We start from the raw sequence: 23038 nt of genomic DNA on the forward strand, positions 1-23038 counted from the left end.
ACTACTTGGAACAGGGGGTGACAAGTTCTAAAGTTTTTTTCAATAAGGACTGTTCAACATTATTTATAAATTTCAATAATTATTTTTATTTATTATAAAAGTTTAAATTTATAAAAAAAAAACAGTTCGTCTTTTTTTTTAACATATATTTTCATATAATGAGAACTTTCCTTCATTTTAGAATGTTTTTTTTTTTAGAGAAAACTATTCATTAAAAAGTTCGTTTCAAAAAAAGTGATTTTTTTTTTAGAGAAAATTGTTCATTAAAAAGTTCGTTTGAAAAACAGTGTTTTTTTTTTTTAGAAAACTGTTCATTAAAAAGTTCGTTTCAAAAAAAGTGATTTTTTTTTTAGAGAAAACTGTTCATTAAAAAGTTTGTTTGAAAAAAAGTGTTGTTTTTTTGTAGAGAAAACTGTTCATTAAAAAGTTCGTTTGAAAAAAAGTGATTTTTTTTAGAGAACTGTTCATTAAAAAGTTCGTTTGAAAAAAAGTGATTTTTTTTTTTAGAGAAAACTGTTCATTAAAAAGTTCGTTTGAAAAAAAGTGATTTTTTTTAGAGAACTGTTCATTAAAAAGTTCGTTTGAAAAAAAGTGATTTTTTTTTTTAGAGAAAACTGTTCATTAAAAAGTTCGTTTCAAAAAAAGTGATTTTTTTTTTAGAGAAAACTGTTCATTAAAAAGTTTGTTTGAAAAAAAGTGTTGTTTTTTTGTAGAGAAAACTGTTCATTAAAAAGTTCGTTTGAAAAAAAGTGATTTTTTTTTAGAAAACTGTTCATTAAAAAGTTCGTTTGAAAAAAAGTGATTTTTTTTTTAGAAAACTGTTCATTAAAAAGTTCGTTTGAAAAAAAGTGATTTTTTTTTTAGAAAACTGTTCATTAAAAAGTTCGTTTGAAAAAAAGTGATTTTTTTTTTAGAGAAAACTGTTCATTAAAAAGTTCGTTTGAAAAAAAGTGATTTTTTTTAGAGAACTGTTCATTAAAAAGTTCGTTTGAAAAAAAGTGATTTTTTTTTTTAGAGAAAACTGTTCATTAAAAAGTTCGTTTGAAAAAAAGTGATTTTTTTTTTAGAGAAAACTGTTCATTAAAAAGTTCGTTTGAAAAAAAGTGTTGTTTTTTTGTAGAGAAAACTGTTCATTAAAAAGTTCGTTTGAAAAAAAGTGTTGTTTTTTTGTAGAGAAAACTGTTCATTAAAAAGTTCGTTTGAAAAAAAGTGATTTTTTTTTTAGAGAAAACTGTTCATTAAAAAGTTCGTTTGAAAAAAAGTGTTGTTTTTTGTAGAGAAAACTGTTCATTAAAAAGTTCGTTTGAAAAAAAGTGATTTTTTTTTTAGAGAAAACTGTTCATTAAAAAGTTCGTTTGAAAAAAAGTGTTGTTTTTTGTAGAGAAAACTGTTCATTAAAAAGTTCGTTTGAAAAAAAGTGATTTTTTTTTTAGAGAAAACTGTTCATTAAAAAGTTCGTTTGAAAAAAAGTGTTGTTTTTTGTAGAGAAAACTGTTCATTAAAAAGTTCGTTTGAAAAAAAGTGATTTTTTTTTTAGAAAACTGTTCATTAAAAAGTTCGTTTGAAAAAAAGTGATTTTTTTTTTAGAGAAAACTGTTCATTAAAAAGTTCGTTTGAAAAAAAGTGATTTTTTTTAGAGAAAACTGTTCATTAAAAAGTTCGTTTGAAAAAAAGTGTTGTTTTTTTGTAGAGAAAACTGTTCATTAAAAAGTTCGTTTGAAAAAAAGTGATTTTTTTTTTAGAAAACTGTTCATTAAAAAGTTCGTTTGAAAAAAAGTGATTTTTTTTTTAGAGAAAACTGTTCATTAAAAAGTTCGTTTGAAAAAAAGTGATTTTTTTTTTTAGAGAAAACTGTTCATTAAAAAGTTCGTTTGAAAAAAAGTGATTTTTTTTTTAGAGAAAACTGTTCATTAAAAAGTTTGTTTGAAAAAAAGTGTTTTTTTTTAGAGAAAACTGTTCATTAAAAAGTTCGTTTGAAAAAAAGTGTTGTTTTTTTGTAGAGAAAACTGTTCATTAAAAAGTTCGTTTGAAAAAAAGTGTTGTTTTTTTGTAGAGAAAACTGTTCATTAAAAAGTTCGTTTGAAAAAAAGTGATTTTTTTTTTAGAGAAAACTGTTCATTAAAAAGTTCGTTTGAAAAAAAGTGTTGTTTTTTGTAGAGAAAACTGTTCATTAAAAAGTTCGTTTGAAAAAAAGTGATTTTTTTTTTAGAGAAAACTGTTCATTAAAAAGTTCGTTTGAAAAAAAGTGTTGTTTTTTGTAGAGAAAACTGTTCATTAAAAAGTTCGTTTGAAAAAAAGTGATTTTTTTTTTTAGAGAAAACTGTTCATTAAAAAGTTCGTTTGAAAAAAAGTGTCTTTTTTTTTAGAGAAAACTGTTCATTAAAAAGTTCGTTTGAAAAAAAGTGATTTTTTTTTTAGAAAACTGTTCATTAAAAAGTTCGTTTGAAAAAAAGTGTTTTTTTTTTTAGAGAAAACTGTTCATTAAAAAGTTCGTTTGAAAAAAAGTGATTTTTTTTTTAGAGAAAACTGTTCATTAAAAAGTTCGTTTGAAAAAAAGTGTCTTTTTTTTTAGAGAAAACTGTTCATTAAAAAGTTCGTTTGAAAAAAAGTGATTTTTTTTTTAGAAAACTGTTCATTAAAAAGTTCGTTTGAAAAAAAGTGTCTTTTTTTTTAGAGAAAACTATTCATTAAAAAGTTCGTTTGAAAAAAAGTGATTTTTTTTTTAGAAAACTGTTCATTAAAAAGTTCGTTTGAAAAAAAGTGTTTTTTTTTTTAGAAAACTGTTCATTAAAAAGTTCGTTTGAAAAAAAGTGTCTTTTTTTTTAGAGAAAACTATTCATTAAAAAGTTCGTTTGAAAAAAAGTGATTTTTTTTTTAGAAAACTGTTCATTAAAAAGTTCGTTTGAAAAAAAGTGTTTTTTTTTTTAGAAAACTGTTCATTAAAAAGTTCGTTTGAAAAAAAGTGTCTTTTTTTTTAGAGAAAACTGTTCATTAAAAAGTTCGTTTGAAAAAAAGTGATTTTTTTTTTAGAGAAAACTGTTCATTAAAAAGTTCGTTTGAAAAAAAGTGTCTTTTTTTTTAGAGAAAACTGTTCATTAAAAAGTTCGTTTGAAAAAAAGTGATTTTTTTTTTAGAGAAAACTGTTCATTAAAAAGTTCGTTTGAAAAAAAGTGATTTTTTTTTTTAGAAAACTGTTCATTAAAAAGTTCGTTTGAAAAAAAGTGTCTTTTTTTTTAGAGAAAACTGTTCATTAAAAAGTTCGTTTGAAAAAAAGTGTCTTTTTTTTTAGAGAAAACTGTTCATTAAAAAGTTCGTTTGAAAAAAAGTGATTTTTTTTTTAGAGAAAACTGTTCATTAAAAAGTTCGTTTGAAAAAAAGTGTCTTTTTTTTAGAGAAAACTGTTCATTAAAAAGTTCGTTTGAAAAAAAGTGATTTTTTTTTTAGAGAAAACTGTTCATTAAAAAGTTCGTTTGAAAAAAAGTGATTTTTTTTTTAGAGAAAACTGTTCATTAAAAAGTTCGTTTGAAAAAAAGTGATTTTTTTTTTAGAAAACTGTTCATTAAAAAGTTCGTTTGAAAAAAAGTGTTTTTTTTTAGAGAAAACTGTTCATTAAAAAGTTCGTTTGAAAAAAAGTGATTTTTTTTTTAGAGAAAACTGTTCATTAAAAAGTTCGTTTGAAAAAAAGTGATTTTTTTTTTAGAGAAAACTGTTCATTAAAAAGTTCGTTTGAAAAAAAGTGATTTTTTTTTTAGAAAACTGTTCATTAAAAAGTTCGTTTGAAAAAAAGTGTTTTTTTTTAGAGAAAACTGTTCATTAAAAAGTTCGTTTGAAAAAAAGTGATTTTTTTTTAGAAAACTGTTCATTAAAAAGTTCGTTTGAAAAAAAGTGATTTTTTTTTTAGAGAAAACTGTTCATTAAAAAGTTCGTTTGAAAAAAAGTGTCTTTTTTTTTAGAGAAAACTGTTCATTAAAAAGTTCGTTTGAAAAAAAGTGATTTTTTTTTAGAGAAAACTGTTCATTAAAAAGTTCGTTTGAAAAAAAGTGTCTTTTTTTTTAGAGAAAACTGTTCATTAAAAAGTTCGTTTGAAAAAAAGTGTCTTTTTTTTTAGAGAAAACTGTTCATTAAAAAGTTCGTTTGAAAAAAAGTGTCTTTTTTTTTAGAGAAAACTGTTCATTAAAAAGTTCGTTTGAAAAAAAGTGATTTTTTTTTTAGAGAAAACTGTTCATTAAAAAGTTCGTTTGAAAAAAAGTGTTTTTTTTTAGAGAAAACTGTTCATTAAAAAGTTCGTTTGAAAAAAAGTGATTTTTTTTTAGAAAACTGTTCATTAAAAAGTTCGTTTGAAAAAAAGTGTCTTTTTTTTTAGAGAAAACTGTTCATTAAAAAGTTCGTTTGAAAAAAAGTGTCTTTTTTTTTAGAGAAAACTGTTCATTAAAAAGTTCGTTTGAAAAAAAGTGATTTTTTTTTTAGAGAAAACTGTTCATTAAAAAGTTCGTTTGAAAAAAAGTGATTTTTTTTTTTAGAGAAAACTGTTCATTAAAAAGTTCGTTTGAAAAAAAGTGATTTTTTTTTTAGAGAAAACTGTTCATTAAAAAGTTCGTTTGAAAAAAAGTGATTTTTTTTTTAGAGAAAACTGTTCATTAAAAAGTTCGTTTGAAAAAAAGTGATTTTTTTTTTTAGAGAAAACTGTTCATTAAAAAGTTCGTTTGAAAAAAAGTGATTTTTTTTTTAGAGAAAACTGTTCATTAAAAAGTTCGTTTGAAAAAAAGTGATTTTTTTTTTAGAGAAAACTGTTCATTAAAAAGTTCGTTTGAAAAAAAGTGATTTTTTTTTAGAGAAAACTGTTCATTAAAAAGTTCGTTTGAAAAAAAGTGTCTTTTTTTTTAGAGAAAACTGTTCATTAAAAAGTTCGTTTGAAAAAAAGTGTCTTTTTTTTTAGAGAAAACTGTTCATTAAAAAGTTCGTTTGAAAAAAAGTGTCTTTTTTTTTAGAGAAAACTGTTCATTAAAAAGTTCGTTTGAAAAAAAGTGATTTTTTTTTTAGAGAAAACTGTTCATTAAAAAGTTCGTTTGAAAAAAAGTGATTTTTTTTTTAGAGAAAACTGTTCATTAAAAAGTTCGTTTGAAAAAAAGTGATTTTTTTTTTAGAAAACTGTTCATTAAAAAGTTCGTTTGAAAAAAAGTGTTTTTTTTTAGAGAAAACTGTTCATTAAAAAGTTCGTTTGAAAAAAAGTGATTTTTTTTTAATAAAAAAAGTAATTTTCTTGAAAAAGCAACTCATTTTCATATAATGAATTATTCATTTCAGAAAAAGTACAAAAAAAAATAACTGTTGTAATTTATTTCTAAATTCTACTTATGTCATATAACATGAAAAATATTTTAATTCAATTAATGTTTAGATAATTAATATTTCATTTTGTTTTAATTTAGTGTTTGTTTGGCTTTTTTTTACCAAAAGATTACAAAAAATTTTCACCCCTGTTCCCAGTTTAAGTCGTCAAAAATGTAAACAAAAAAATTATCCTCAAAAACTAAAATGCATTATACATGTACAGGAAGTTTGGGACAATCTTAATACGTATAGCAGCAGGACTCAGCTCCGTGTAACACATCCAGAGGAGGGGGACCTAAAAGTACTATCTGAGAATTTCGACAACTGCACCATTCTTAACATCTGTCCACCCCCATCACCACTTGCTTGATTGCAATCCCATGGACTATCACATGTTGGATGCAGTTGAAAAGACACCAACCGTACCACTTCTAAAGTTCAACTTTTTTCTCATTTCAGTAGGGGTACTGTCAGAGCTAGCCAGCTAAGAGAATTCTGGGGAAAATAGTATTGCTATAACAGCCTTAAAGATATAAATATGATAGCAATACAGTGTACTTATAACAGCTCTATAGTGTAGCTATAATAGCCTTATAGAATAGCTATAATAACTCTATAGTTATACATATAATAGGCCTATAGTTATACATATGATAGCCCTACACTTATACATATAATAGCCCTATAGTGTAGCTATAATAACCATAAAACTATACATAATAGCCCTATACATATATATAATAGCCCTATAGTTATACATATAATAACCCTATAGTGTAGCTGTAATAACCCTATAGTTATGCATATAATAGTATTGAATATAATATCCTTATAATATCCCTATAGTTATACATATAATAGTCTTATATGAGAGAGAGAGAGAGAGAGAGAGAGAGAGAGAGGCCCCCTGACATAGGAGATTAATTCATTCCTGGATAAAGCTTGTATCTCGAATTAAAATGGCACCATTAAGGAGACGTAGTGAAACACGACACACACTCGACCACCTAGCGGTTGCATCTGGAAACTCGGAACTTGGATTTTCACTCGTATGTAAGGGAGGATTTTTGCACTTAAGTCATCTCGTATCTCGAATTTCTCGCAACTCGGGTAGCTCGTATGTTGAGGAGTCCACTGTATATATATAATAAGCTTTAGAGTATACCTATAACAGCACTATAATTATAAATACAATAGCCTTATAGTTATATATATATATAAATCCTGAAGATGTCCTCTGCAATAGGGACGAAACGTTGATCATTTCATAAATTCATTCGGTTTTTCTTTTTTCAAAACAACATATATATATATATATATATATATATATATATATATATATATATATATAACTTTACGGTAAAGCTATAATAGCTGTATAGTTATACATATAATAGCCCACAGTGGTTATAATGGCTATGTAGTTAACGACACGGACTGAAAACTTGAGTGTGCCATGTTCGACTCCAGTCAGTTCCATAGAAATATTTTCATCAAACTCACACTTGACCTTGTGTTTAGCCTTCGGGAGAGGAGGCAAATAAAATATATATAATAGCCCACACAAGAGTTGGGCGAAACATTGCGTTTAGGTTTTCTGTTTTTCCCCATTGGAACTCCTAATAGTCCTATACTTCTAATTAGGATAATTCTTGCTTCTCTTATATTATCCTATAGTCCTCGTGTTCCATGATTAATGCTTCTGACAAAGTGGAAGAATTGCTATTTTCTGGGTCAAAAGCTATCTATCTCACAGTTATTGTTAGCTTGAAATAGATTTTTTTTTTTTTTATACAGCTCCTTACATCAATGGCTTCATGCCTTGTCTGGAGCGATATGTTCTTTGAAAAGTACAAGAAAACACAAGTGTGTCACGCGTGTGCGTGCTGTTGCCGTGTGCAACTTAACAGCTACTGACATCACGAACGCATGCATATTAGACTCTTGGCTGCTCATGCAAATGTCGACATGTCCATTGAACCAATCAGTTATTCCCTGGTGGTCGATATAAGGCGCTGAAAATCTGAAGCAGTTTTGCTGGCAATTGCATAACACTGCACGTTTTTCATGAAGATTACCCAATTGTTGAAGGTTATCTGTCCGTCCCGAACTTTCTAGTTTTTTTTTAAACATCAAATTGTGGAGAGAAGCTATCTACATCAGCCGGTTGAAACATTTTGTGCTTTGTGTATTATTTTGATTCTCCAGACTACTGTTCTCATGCTGGGTATTATTTGCACAACGTTTCGGCCGATGTAACCTCCAACTTTCTTCAGATGTATCTAGTCGAACTCAGAGATCTTTCCGTTAAGAATCTGCATGGAATTTTGAACGGAACCCTTTATTTAATTCACAGAGCTAGTGTAATGTAATCATCACAGGTCAACACCAGGGACCCACACGTTGTATGCAGACAGTCTCAAGCTAACAAGGATAAGGAAAGAATTCAACTCAATTTCTTTTCAGTTGAAACAACAGACATTTATTTACAGGTACTTTCAGAATAACACCTTGTCTCTTGTTCAAAAGTTTTCTCATACTCCAATGTGCTTAACAAGATCCTGCCATGTTGAACATGTGGCACTCTGTCTTTGTTTAGCCATGTTTAGGGCATGTCTTTTTTTGTCACTCTGGGGTCACATGTGTAACATGTCTATTTTTGTCCTCTTGTATCTCGAATCATCTATGTCACGAACACATCTCAAATTCTCTATGTCTTGAACACTTCTCGAATTCTCTACATCTTGAACATGTCTCGAATTCTCTACGTCTTGAACACGTCTCGAATTCTCTATGCCTTAAACATGTCTCGAATTCTCTATGTCTTAAACACGTCTCGAATTCTCTATGTCTTAAACACGTCTTGAATTCTCAACATCTTGAAGACGTTTCAAATTCTCTACGTCTTGAACATGTCTGGAATTCTCTACATCTTGAACACGTCTTGAATTCTCTATGTCTTGAACACATCTTGAATTCTCTATGTCTCGAACACATCTCGAATTCTCTATGTCTCGAACACATCTCGAATTCTCTATGTCTTGAACACTTCTCGAATTCTCTGGAATTCTCTATGTCTTGAACACATCTCGAATTCTCTATGTCTTGAACACATCTCAAATTCTCTATGTTTTGAACACGTCTCGAATTCTCTATGTCTTAAACATGTCTTGAATTCTCAACATCTTGAAGACGTTTCAAATTCTCTACGTCTTGAACATGTTTGGAATTCTCTACATCTTGAACACGTCTTGAATTCTCTATGTGTTGAACACGTCTTGAATTCTCTATGTCTTGAATATGTTTCGAATTCTCTATGTGTTGAACACGTCTTGAATTCTCTATGACTTGAATATGTTTCGAATTCTCTATGTCTTGAACACGTCTTGAATTCTCTATGTGTTGAACACGTCTTGAATTCTCTATGTCTTGAATATGTTTCGAATTCTCTATGTCTTGAACACATCTTGAATTCTCTATGTCTTGAATATGTTTCGAATTCTCTATGTCTTGAACACGTCTTGAATTCTCTATGACTTGAACACATCTCAAATTCTCTATGTCTCGAACACATCTTGAATTCTCTGCCTTGAATACGTCTCGAATTCTCTACGTCTCGAACACATCTTGAATTCTCTATGTCTTGAACACGTCTCGAATTCTCTACGTCTTAAACACATCTCAAACACGTTTCGAATTCTCTACATCTCAAACATGTCTCAAATTCTCTCCGTCTCGAATTGTCCACGTCTTGAACATGTGTTTGCTTTTTATCTCTGCACATCGTGCAGCCGACTCTATCATTTGCAGCATCTCTTTTACACTAGCATGCTCTTGTTTCGGCAGCCATGACCAGATACAATCTCAAGTAATTTGCAGTTGTAATCTCCAACCTACAGAAATTTAATCTTCAACTTCCAGAAGAATGTCACTTACAACTGAATCTTACTTAGTACTTTATCCGTTATGCCACGGGTCCTTGCAGACAATTCTATTAAGAATTTTGGGCGGCTTAAACCTATTTTTGTTTTTATATGCACAATCATATTACTTATCTCTATAGATTAATACTCACAACTAGCAGAGTGTTACGAGTGCCGACCAAAAGGAAGAGTCTATTAAGCATGTGTACACAGTGTAATAATGTATAAAAGTGAAACCTGGCTATTGAGGAAGAAACATACAGAGGAATGATATGAGAACGATATAATGGAGTCTTCTCGGTTGAACACTTTAGATGTAAATGGGGGGGGGGGTTGACCGGGCATAGAATACCCTTAAATATGATATTTTAATTTGTCCAGATTTCGTATATATTATTATAGAGTCGTTATTTCAAAAGTTAAAAAAAAAAAAAAAAACGCATTTGGGTGCCATCAGCTAGAATTGAAACCAAAACCAATACTGTAGCATTCGAAGCTGGTGACGTTACCACTGTACGAACGTGACATGCATATGAACTGATTAAAAATAAACTAAGATAAATGTACAAAATGTATAACGATTTTTTTTTTTCAATTTTGCCCCCTTTTTGACCTTTTACAAACTATTTTAACCGGCGAAAGACCCATAAAAAATCTAATCATTTGAGACCCCTCGCGCCGCTCTGCAACTTTTAGTTTCGGAGGAGATAGAGTTTGAAAATATGGAGACAGACAGACAGACAGACATCTTGTGGGGAAAATCCAGCTTCTCAATAAGGGGCAATCTGGATAAGAACAAAAATAATCTAAGTCATGAAAGAGTTCTCCACCGTCTGAGGACAGAAAAGGTGAAGTGTAGCATCAGAACAGATACTACACCTTGATCTTGTTCCGAAGGCCAAGAAATGTTTGTGTTTAATATGTTTCTTTAATTGTTTGTTCCCTAAATTCATGATTCAGTTTTATCAGTATTAGATTGTAAATTGCTTTAAAATGGCGTAATTTTACATAGATAATATTTATATTTTATATTGAATAAAGTTCAGTTTCATTATTAATCGAATTGGGTTCCTTTATTTTCTTTTTTAACATGTTTTAATGCTCTTTTGTTAAAAATGCCCTCATATAGTATTGACAGTGACAATTTGACAAATCTTACCTACATTGCCTGCAGGCAATTTTTCAGTTAACAGGCCTTCTATATCTCGGTGGCCGTGGTTGAACCACCTCTCTCTGAAGGAGGATTTTCATGGGGGTATGAAATTTACAAGCGGTTTCAGTCGCAGGTACATTCCTGTCGGGGAGAAATGACGACGTTAGGTTTTTTGCAGGGGGGGGGGGCATACAGCACCTGGTATTTCCAAATGGGCACCCATCTGGTACTGACCAGGCTCACCGTTGCTCAACTTCGGTGATCTAATGAGAACCGGTGTGTCAACGTGATAATGCCGAAATACACAGAAAATCCTTTATAGAAATACATAGAAAATCCATTTAAAATGTTTTATCTCCGCCCCTTCCTCTTCTCCCAATAAGGGGATTGTCTAATTGAATAAATAAGTATTTCTAATTGTAAGATAATTACATACATATGCATATACCCCCCTACCTACACTACCCAACACCCCTTTATTGTTTGAAAACGTGTGCAACACGTATTTATTTTATTTATTTATTTTTTTCCCATTCTTTCCGGATTGCAAGGAGTGTCCGCTCAATATCTGCTTCCGGTTCAGTTAGATTAGCCTGTCTTCCCTCCACCTGCTACGTAGCTCGACCAAATTCACACGCGGAATTCGACTGAACGTATATTAATGCTCCTTATTTATTTGCACCTCTCCACGAGGGCAGAGTAAGACACAAAAGTTATTTAAAAAATACCCCCCCGCCCCCCCCCCCAAAAAAAAAAAAAAGAAACAGGCACTCTGGATTCAGGCAAAAAAGTTTTCGTAAATTGTCCAGCATTTTCCTCATATGAAAAAAAAAAATAAATAAATAAAAACAAAGAAAAAAATCTATATGATGTACGTAACCGTGACAGGAAGAAAATATCATACACCAAAATTCACGTAATTTGATCAAATAGTTTTATTTTTAAATAAGAAAATAAAATTTTATGACTAAACTATGAGCGACGATCTCGTGACGCCGTCTTACAAACAACCTGAAGAAACAATAGAGATAACTTCAAATCGAGATTTTAGGAAGCCATTCTTAACATGAGGAGAGGGTGTCCCTGGAAAAAATAAAATTCGCTTTAAAACTATTTCCTTTAAATATATATATATATATATATAAAAACTACTTGATCAATTTACGTAATTTTTGGAATATGATATTTTCTTCTCATCACGAGTATGTACATCGTAGAAATTTTTCTTTCTTTCTTTATATTTTCATAGGTGGGTGGGGTGGGGGTAAGTCTAGACAAGCGCCAAAATATTTCCTTAGTCTAGAACAGGTGATCGGCATCCCGTTGCAGAATGAAGGCCAAACAGTGTAGTGTCGTAGAGGAGAGGCAAACATCTATACCGTCGTCATACTAAAGAGCCATATTATTAAATATGTAAATACATTTTCTGAGTGTACAAAGCAAACAAGAATCTATATCACTTTTTTTCGGAAACTACCGACCGATCTGGGTAAAATTTTGTATGGACCTTTGTTATGACAAGATGTAGCGAATTAAGTATTATGGTATCTGTTCAATGGATAGTTAGAGATTAATAGGGATTAATAGTCATGACAATGCGACTTTTACTCTAAAAGTTTTCTCGGAAATTACTGGGCCAATCTGGGTGAAATTTTGTATGGACCTTTATTATGATAAGCTATGATGAACTAAGTATTACAGTATCTGTTAGATGCACAGTTAGGGATTAATAAGGATTAATAGTCACCACAATGGCACTTTTACTCCAGACATTTTCTTGGAAATTACTGGATCGAATCCAACCATCAACTTCATATTAAGCACTTATTCTACGTCAACGGGCTATAACTTTTGCTCGTTTTCAAAGGGCTAAAAAAATCTTCTCTATATAATATTCTGCTTATTTTTTTCTCACTTAGTCGGTACGTCACCCTTTGAAAGAGGTCAAATGCAATTATTGAAGGCCAAGCTGCTTTAAAAAAAGACCAAATTCACTAAATTTGGCTTTAAAAAGGGCCAATCTGGCAACCCTGAACAAGAATATGAGAGTTATCTCCCTTTTGATGTAGCCTCGTTTTCGAATATCATCATAATAATATATGATCATTGTTGTGATAGCATGAGAAAGTGGGAGTTTTAGTAATTTAGAACTGCTTTAAAGCTTCACCACTTACTCATTTTTCAACCAAATTTCAAACAACTATTACAGTTTATAGATCATCTTCTCAACTATATTGTGAAAAAAAAATGTCAATTTTCATTCAGTAAAACAAAAGTTTTACTGATGAATTTTCTGGTGTTCAAAATCGTAAAAATATGTAAGGAGGTGTCCGACGTTTTTTTATGACTGGTTTCTATAGCAACCACGTCGCTTCAGCGACTACTGTTGCTACTAATTCACTACTGTCGCAGAAAGAGAAGTAACAACTGAAACCGAGAGAATGAAAGCATGAAAGGGAGATAATTGGGAGGATTTTATTGAAAGCAGACGAGTGCCGTACATTGTTATTACATATGTCTTTATGGGGGCAATAAAAATAAGACTGAAATTAAACAAAGAACAAGTAAATTTACTGGAAGCCTGGAAAAATCATGGATTACAATAAAAAAAAAATGCGAGCATGAAAAGTAATATGGTTAAGCTTAAACATGGAAAAGAAAAGGACAAAATATTCTAGTAAAAAATCTAATAAATTTATAACTTGAAATATTGCAGCATTATGAATTTTTTTCAAATTCATTTTATAACATTATATAATCAATTCTTAATGCTGCAATATTTTAAGTTATACATTTATTATATTTTTTACTAGAATATCTTGTCCTTTTCTTTTCCAGTTTTAACAACTAGTCTTTTAGTTTCTATGTTTAAACTTAACCATATTACTTTTCATGCTCACATTTTTCTATTGTAATTCACAAATGCATGGAGTATTGTTGCCACATCTTATGGGATGGTGCATTTGCCACTAGTCTCTTGCTCTTAGACAAGGTTAAAAAATAAGTTGCCAATCTAATAGGTCCCGCACTAGCAACCAATCCCCAACCTCTGTCCCATCGTTGAAATGTTGCATCCCTGTGTCTTTTTACAAGTATTTTAATAGAATGTGCTCCGACGAACTAAAGGCACTTGCATCTCCTCAACGTAAACACCCCCGACAAACCCAACAAGCAGCAAAATCCCACCCCTACATTGTAGATATCCTTAGATGCTGGAAAACCTTCTCCTTAAATATTTTTCCCCCTCGGTCTGCTAGACTTTGAAATTACTTCTCGACCCCCTGCTTCCCTGACTGTACTGACATGCAGAAGTTCAAGTGTAATGTGAACAGACATCTTGCTGCTCAACTCCCTACATAGTATCTCTGTAAAATTTGAACCTGAAGAGTAGCCCCTTACGCCAAAGTGGCACTGTACCTTGTTTGTGGTGAAATAACAGTTTTGGCTAGGATCAAAGTGTAGTACCTGTTCTGATACTACACTTCACCTTTTCTGATCTCGATCAGTGGAGGAGAAATGCTTTTAGACTGAGGTAATTTTTAATTTTTGTTCCTATCCAGAGTACCCCTTATGGGGAGCGGGATTTTCCCCACATTAAAAACCGACCGTGAGTCTAACTTTGCACTCGTGGGGAGGCAAGTAAAATAGGAACAGTAAAATAAATAAATAAAACACTGCTCTCGTACGGAGGCAAATACAGCGGAACTGACCCGTGACCTTTTTAACTAGAAGCAACGTGTAGTATCTGTTCTGATGCTGCATGTCATCCTTTCTGCCCTCTGCTAGTGAGGGTTGCGGACATGCGTTGCATGGAGACAAATGACGTGAGAATGATAAGGTGAAGGGATTTAGTTCTCTTTTATTGCAAGAACTGCAACACCAGGGTTGAAAAGTGGGATTGAGAAGTAATCGCCCCCTCCCTTCAAGGAGGGGCAATCTGACCTGCAAAAAGTGCCTGTGCTGCCCTGTCGGCATTCCCCTGTAAGGGTGCGTCAGACGATCGCAATAAACTAAATTTTTCCCAAACAGAGAAGGCAAAGCCTGGGAGGGTGAACCTCCTAGAACTGCACAGGAACAGCATTACACCACAATCAACAGGGACCATATTATTACAGGAGTGGTTTAATCTGTTGATTTTAGGGGACCGAGGATGAAAATCCCGGGCTGGGATGGAAGTATAATACGAGTCTTAAAGATAGGAGTTCTGTGGTAACTAAATCATGACCTTTGACATAATATGATCTGAGAAAACTTTTTTTTTTTTTTTTTTGCCGTTTCACCCCAAACAAAGCACAGTGCCGCTTTAATGTAGGCGGGTGGGGGTGGGGGGCTACTATATCTGGGACATAATTTGCAAGGATACTATGTAGCGAGTTGAGCAACAAGATGTATGTTTGACGTGCGGTAAAACGTAAAAACCAAGCAACCAAATGACATGACGTCATGACTAGACCAAAACAAATTTCCATTGCGATAAAGAATTCTCACTCGCTCGAGTCATGACGTCATCATGAAAATGGCGGGACACTTGATGCGCGTCAGAAGTATACAGTAGATTATTATAAACACTGATGGACGATGAAGGCCAATGATAACCTCTCAGTTTGAAAAAAAAAACAAAAAACAAACAAAAAAAAAACAGAAAGTCAGTGAAGTCATTAATGACCTCCCTTCCCCGAACCCTCTGCCATTTCCTGTTGTTGATTGTGTTTATCGTAAGTTACCATCTTGGGATGGACTGAGATAGATTCTCGACATTCTTGGTTCTATGAGGAGAAAGGGATCAGTTTGGGTAAAGCAAAGGTGGGGACGGGCGCTAGAGGTAGGTAAGGGTTTTTATATCGGTGATTCTGGTTAAAGAGAATCTGAATGAGAGAAAAAGGAAAGAGAAAAACGCAAGAAAAATAAAAAATAAAAAATTATGAAAAGAAAAAAAAATTGGAGGCTAGGAGACTGCAGGCTATTTGCTCTGTTCTAGCAGACAGACATTTTGTAGCCGTCATTATCAGTACATCCACCCATCCTTCATCCTTTCTCCTCCTCCTCCTCCAACTACAATTCTTCTTCTTCTTTTTCTTCTTCTTCTTCTTCTTCTATAGTAATAATAATAATAATAATTATTATTATTATTATTATTATTATTATTATTATTATTATTATTATTATTATTGGCGGCTTACAAAAGAGGCTTTCACAAAGGTCATCAAAAATCTCTCCTTGAAAACAGACTGTGGTGTTCCCTGGAAGCTGAGAGACAACAAGTCTCCCCAGATTTCCAGTACTTTCCACCTCTTTCGATAACATTCACAAATAAATTTGCATCATCGCAACAGCTGCTTGCCATTGATTTCTCGTTGGCAGCGGCCATTGGTCTTCACTGGAATTTGAGTGGCAATAAGCTTCCCCAAGACCCCAGTTCCCTTCACACTTATCCAGCGAAGGTCAGTGCTCTCTCCTCGGTGTTTCCTTCCTCCTTGACTCTACTTGGCTCTGCGGTCTCACTCTTTTTTGGGGGAAGGGGGCAGTGATATGATAATGGGGGATGGGGCGGGGTTCAAGACCTTATAGATATACAGCTTCAATGTTCTTGGTTCCATGTAGCGCTTCATGTTTTGTCTCTGCAGCAGTTTGTTTGGCCCGGGCTTGATCATCATCATCATCATCATCATCATCATTATTATTTCTTCTTCCTCCTCTTATGGTAGCTTCCTTCAGTGTTGACACTTTGAATAACCACTGTAAGAGTGCCTACGCGTTAAATCTTTGTGGCAAAAGTTGCGCAATCTCCAACCGCACCACGCAACTCTTCTGAGACGGCGTTGTTAAATACCAGCGGCAAGTGGAAGTTCATGGCGACTGGAAACAATGCCGATATAAGCAGAGAGCAGAATTCCCAAATGGTCACCCATCTGGTATTAACCAGGCTCAACGTTTCTTAACTTTGATGATCTGATGGGAACCGGTGTGTCAACGCGATTATGTCGTATAATTTTTCTCCACCCTTTATCTCTGACTAAACCTAAATGTAGATTCCATGAACAAAGCTTCTTTTTCAGAAATGCACGCCTGTGGAACTCTCTTCCATTTGCCTGCTTCCCAGCTAACTACAACTTGGTTGTCTTCAAGTCCAACATAAACAAATTCTTGATGAACAGCCCCCTTAAGTAATCCAATTTACCAAATTCCCATTACTAACGATCACAATATTATACCATTGACAACTGTATACTCTGTAACCCTTATCCTCGAGTGGTCTCTGGGCCTTGATAAGTGGTAACTCCTATGTAAACATATATATATATATATATATATATACAGATATAGATATACATAGATATATATTATATATTGATATAGATATATATTATATATAGATATAGATATATATCATATATATAGATATAGATATATATTATATATAGATATATATCATATATATAGATATAGATATATATCATATATATAGATATAGATATATATTATATATAGATATATATCATATATATAGATATAGATATATATTATATATAGATATATATCATATATATAGATATAGATATATATTATATATATAGATATAGATATATATTATATATATAGATATAGATATATATTATATATATAGATATAGATATATATTATATATATAGATATAGATATATATTATATATATAGATATAGATATATATCATATATATAGATATAGATATATATTATATATATATAGATATATTATATATAGATATATATTATATATATAATATATAGATATATATATATATATACAATATATTATATACATATACACACACACATATATATATATATATATATGTGCACACACACACACATGTGCAAAATGAATAGCCGATGCTCAAAATGCATAAATATTTTTACCCCCTCCCTTTACTTAAAAATTCACCAAAAATCAGGAAATTAACTAATTTTAATCAAATATGGAATATAATGAATCCATTATTTTTATTTGAATATTGGTGGAAATGTATTATTTTGTTTAAACAAAAAATACCTTTACTAAAGTTATGGTTTTCATGAGTAAAAAAAAAAAAAATTAATGAATTTATTTTTCCTTTTTTTTTTATGAAAATTGTAACAATTAAGAACAATATTTTATATTTACAGGAACATTACGAAAAAGCCCCTAAATCAGTTTTAATGAATTTAATATAACTCGAAGAAAAATTAATCTCCCTAACTACCGATATTATCATTAAGGTAAGCATTGTTTATTAAATATTTTCACTCAAAAAAATTATAACTGCAAAAAATATTTCAATTTTTTTTTTTTTTTTTTTAGATTACATGTTTCGCGTAATTTTTATATGTAAGATTCTAATATTTCCCTGGCTTGAATGAATGGGGAACTTTCGGAATAACATAATTTTTTATATTATTTTGAAAACTTAAAGAAAAATTTTGATTTAAAAGCAAGAACACAGAAAAATAATTGAATTAAAAAAATGGTAAAAATTATACAAACGTTCACGATAGGAATGTACGGATGCACGGTTGGGGAAACAAGAAATCCAGCACTCCCTACCTCCCTTCATTCCTGACGCCATTTTCAGACAGTCTTTTGACTTTCTGATATTTTGGGCATCCATGGAATCCACATTTACATGTTTATACTTAAGCGAAGCTAGAATCTCCCGCTTTTGGGGGCTAATTAAACCATTTCTTTTATACAAACAAGGTATTTTTTCTTAAATTTAATTCAATATCTTAGGGCTCTACTAATTATCTTTGAAATAACCCCAGAAAACTAATATTTATCTTTTAAAGGATTTTTACAATGAATTTATTTAACTTCAAAATTTAGCTGAATTTTTCAGCTTCCGAATGTCGCAATGTCGCCGTGAAAACATTTTTCATTTTTTTTTTTTTTTTTTTCACGTGTACAAATATTTTTTTTCCTTTTAGAAATTAACTTTTAATTTTTAATCTTTTCAAATACAATAAAAAAAAAGTAGCCGGAAACCTACAAAAAAAAAAATTATGATAAACCGACTTTCAAAACTATGTGTTCCTATTTCTTTACAACATTGTTGCCCGTGTGTGTGTGTGGGGGGGGGGGGTGAGAGAGAGTGAGAGAGGGAAAGGTCGTATACTATGGACTCGGAGGCTGGAAGACTGCAGACTATTTACTCTGTTCTAGCAGACAGACATTTTGCAGCCGTCATTAGTAGTACATTTATTCATCATTCAGAAGAAGAAGAAGAAGAACAACAACAACAACAACAACAAAAAGATAAAATAGACTTCGTAGTCTAGTGGGAGATGCCCTTTTCTCTTCCCTGCAACCTCTTTCCCACAGAAGAGATGTTGCGAGCCTGCCTCTACTTTATCGTGTTTTTCATAGCAAGTGCTCGTCTGAGCTCCAATCTATGTCCCATCCCCCTGGCCTGACTTTCAAGAAAAACACTCGTCTAACTGAAACCACTATCACTAATTTCCCCCACTCTTTATCTGTGCCTAAACCTAAACGTAGATTCTATGAACAAATCTTCTTTCTTAAACAACAGATACATACTTTTACAGTTTTAGCAAAAGGGTTACAATAATATCACGGGGCCTTCGGGACAAGATCAAAGTGTAGTATCTGTTCTTCAGATGCTGCACTTCTATTTCTTGTTCTTGGGGAGGCATAGTAAATAGGTACAATAATATCACGGGGTTTCCATTCACGTTGAATGTACACAAAAACATATGAAAGATACCGCTGTGGAATTTACACAGGTCCGGCTAGTTTTAATAATTCACATATATCTATATATCTATAAAAGTGAAAATGTGTGTGTGTGTGTGTGTGTCTGTCTGTCTGTCTGTCTGTCTGTCCGTCTGTATACATTTCCCTACCAAATAACTTTGTCAATTTTCGGTCTACAGACTCGAGATTTGACATAAGGAGTATTGAGATTTGGGAAATTAGTTCAATTTACAATAAAAGAAGAGGTACCATTTAAAATTGCCGCAAATTATTTTTGCATATTTTAAAACTAAACATTAATCAGAAGTGACTTTTCCAGAACATTCATCGTCAAGCCCACATATCAGCTGACGTGATATTGTAAACAAACACAGACAGAAATCTGATGAACAACATTATCATTGTTGTTATTATTATTATTATTATTATTATTATTATTATTATTATTATTATTTTTCAAATTAGTCTACTTGGCAAATTATTCCTTGCAATACATAACATTCAGTAGAGGATTGATTCTATAATAATAATAATACATACACAATTTGCATAAATTAAAATATCATCTTTAAGTATATCCTACGACTGGGCAACGCCGTGCATCCAGCTAGTATTTATTAGAATTATAATAATTTATAAATACATTAATTTATCTCACAGAATAAAGTAATTTGAAAACGAATCAAGTCCCCCCCTTGTTGTTATTTCAGATCATTTTAAACCATAGCAGCCAGATTTAGTCTACTTTCCATCAAGGCGAGAGGTTTTGGGTAGAGCACTGTCTTTGGGTAGAGCACTGTCATAAATAATCTCACTCGCTACTTAATTGGCTGAAAAATGCGAAGCTCGTTGTTTGTTTGTTTACAAACAGGCGGTTTGAGCACTGTACAAATGGTAGCGGATGTCTATTTAAAGAGACATTCCAACGAGTTATTTACGGGCGTCGCTTCTGTGGTCGGGTGGGAGAACTGCCGACTGTCAACACGACGGTTCTAGGTTCAATCCTTGACTTGGGAGAGATTCTAGTCTAGCGGCACTGATGAGTTGTGATACCACGAAACGGGACTGTATGTCGATGACTATATATATATATAAATATATATATATATATATAAATATAGCAGAACTGGTAAATAGTAAAAACTCGAAGAAGGTGCTCAATACTATTGCAGAGTAAATATATATATATTTATTTTATTACCGTTTTATCTGTTTAGTTACACATGTTTCCGCTACTGAATCGTATCAACGATCCAGTAACTTCGTCAAACTTGGACAGAAGTGGTTATTAGATAATAACTATTAGATAATAACCACTTCTGTCCAAGTCTGACGATGTTACTGGATCGCTAATACGATTCAGTAGCGGAAACATGTGTAACTAAACAGATAAAACGGTAATAAAATAAACTGCTAGATGAGTCGTAGATAACTCTGATGAGTCGTAGACGACGAAACACGTGTAAGTGGATAATTACATTTTAAAAATAATATATATACCGCTCCCCATGTGGGGGTACCAAATTGGTTAAAGGGAAAATTATTCCCAACTCGCATTTAGGTAAAAATGCACTTTCGTAAATAATTGAATTCATTCAAAAACGTATCGCAAAAACAAAAACAAATAACATCTCTCTCTCTCTCCATCTATATATATAATGGCTGTATTGCTGTTGTTTCGTATGTGTTAGTCACATGAAATTTCACTGTTTATAAAATAAATAATAACAGGTATAGTTGTATTATAGTACGCAAAACGTGCCGAAAGAAACTAAATTTTTTATGAAATCGCCGCTGAAACATGTGCGTATGTGGCCAATAATGTTTCTATAATAAAAAACAAAATCGTATATATGAGGGAGAGGGAGAGAAAGGAGGAATAAAAAGTAAGGAGAGGGCGAATACTAATGCTCTCCAAAACAAGCCGTCGTATAAAATCAGCATCCCGAATCATTGAGTTTAACCTTAGCTCCTGGCGAGACTATTGACACCGTCGAAACGTAGATTAGTATACATAGAATTTTTCTGACGTATATATAATTACCTCATAATAACTCTGCATATGTATTGAGCATTTTTGACAAAATAGTGTTTTTTTTTAGTTCAATACATCTGAACTTACTTAATCTCAAACTGAGGCTAGTGGTCTGACGACACTGGATGTCAAAAGAAATTATAGTTGAAACATGTATGCATATGTGTAGCCAGTAATATTTTTAAAAATAAAGAAAATACACACACACATACAGATATATATATATATATATATATATAATTATTTTTTTACTATAATAATTAAATCGCTCTTTTCGCTGCCACAAAGAAAAAAAAATAAGTTGGTCTGTCAAAAAGATGACTAACATAAGACATTGATAAACGACGTTTTCTGATGACAACCAAGAAACATTTGAAACGGCGCCAAAAAACTGTGCAATATGCAATGGAACTCGCAGAACACGCAGCAGCAGGTCTTGAAATCCACTCCGCGCCTCACGGGACATGGAATGTTGCGACATCATTGAACGAAACCAAAATATAAATGATGGAAACGATATGCAACGAGTGATCATGTTGTTAAGTGTTGGCTTCCCTCCTCCTCCTTCTCCCTACTAAAGAGACAATGGACATCTTCATGGACAGGATACCTGTGATGAACTTCATATTACCCACCTTTTACGCCTTTCAAAATTCATAATGATCGGTTAATTAGTTTAGAAGTCAATCCATATGCATAGAAGTTTTAAAATACTACTGCTAAGTGTAAGGGTCAAAATGTAGGCTTTATTTAGTTTTATTTGAAGGAATGGGCAAGAGGGTTTCGTTCAGTAGATGTAGAACAGTTAAGATAATAAGGTCAGTTGACAGGAAAGCTAGTAGTAGTGGTGGTAGTTTCGATGATGATGATGATGATGATGATGATGATGATGATAGTTATGCTGATGATGATACTAATGGTTTCAACAATGATAGATGATGATGCTGTTTCTACTGCTGATGTTGGTGGTTTTGATAATGATAAATGCTGCTGCTGCTGCTGATGATGATGATGATGATGATACTGCTGCTGTTGATGATGATGATGATGATGATGATGATGCCATTGTTGCTGATGATGACGATGATATTGCTGTTACTGTTGCTGCTGCTGATGATGATACTGCTGCTACTGATGATGACGATGATGATATTGCTGTTGCTGCTGAAGGTGATAATGATGATATTGTTGCTGCTGCTGCTGATGATGATGATAATGATCCTGCTGCTGCTGTTGCTGATGATGATGATGGTTTCGATAGTGATGACGCATATGTTGATTCTGATGATGATGACGATGATAATGATGATGATTGAATAAGAGTTGAACAGTTTCACGTAAATTGAATAGGCCCCATGAGTGACGTTTGTTGATTAACAACAAAAACAAAAATGTTTGTGCTTGCATTCTACCTTTGCGTGTTTACAGGCACAGACACGGCACGAATGTCGACGAACACATAAGCACGTTTGATGTCAACAAGAACACCTGCACCATTCACCGCTCGTACGAGTGGGTGTGCAAATTCCTTCTATCCTAAACGACCTGTTGTTGGCGCCGCTGAAGGCCCATCTCCAAGACAGAATTTCGATTATCAGAATCTGCGCTGGCGGCTAACAAGGAAGCAGCATGAGGAAACGCATTTCTTGGTCGAGATCCAAAACCTTTTTTGCGAAAGAAAACAAAAAAAGCAACAAGGCACCCGAGAAGAGAAGAATGTCTCGTACAATGAAGCAGAAATTAATACCAATCGCTTAACTGTTGCTTTCGGTGTCGGCTTTAAAAGACACAAATAATCCGTTTTAGGAGCTGCGGAATTCAATTGTGGGCGAAGAGAGGGCACAGATAATTAGTTGACACGAGAGAGA

At 32.2% G+C, this 23038-nt stretch overlaps 1 protein-coding gene across 4 annotated transcripts in view; it reads right to left on the reverse strand.

Annotated features, from left to right (window-relative positions):
• The window catches only part of LOC145266539 (PDZ and LIM domain protein 1-like), a 200352-nt gene that overhangs the window by 116199 nt on the left and 61115 nt on the right, over positions 1-23038 (reverse strand). The gene's annotated exons all lie outside the window — the stretch shown is intronic.

The sequence above is a fragment of the Euprymna scolopes genome, chromosome 41 (assembly GCF_053919585.1).
Source record: "Euprymna scolopes isolate OS-2025 chromosome 41, ASM5391958v1, whole genome shotgun sequence".
Taxonomy (NCBI): domain Eukaryota; kingdom Metazoa; phylum Mollusca; class Cephalopoda; order Sepiida; family Sepiolidae; genus Euprymna; species Euprymna scolopes.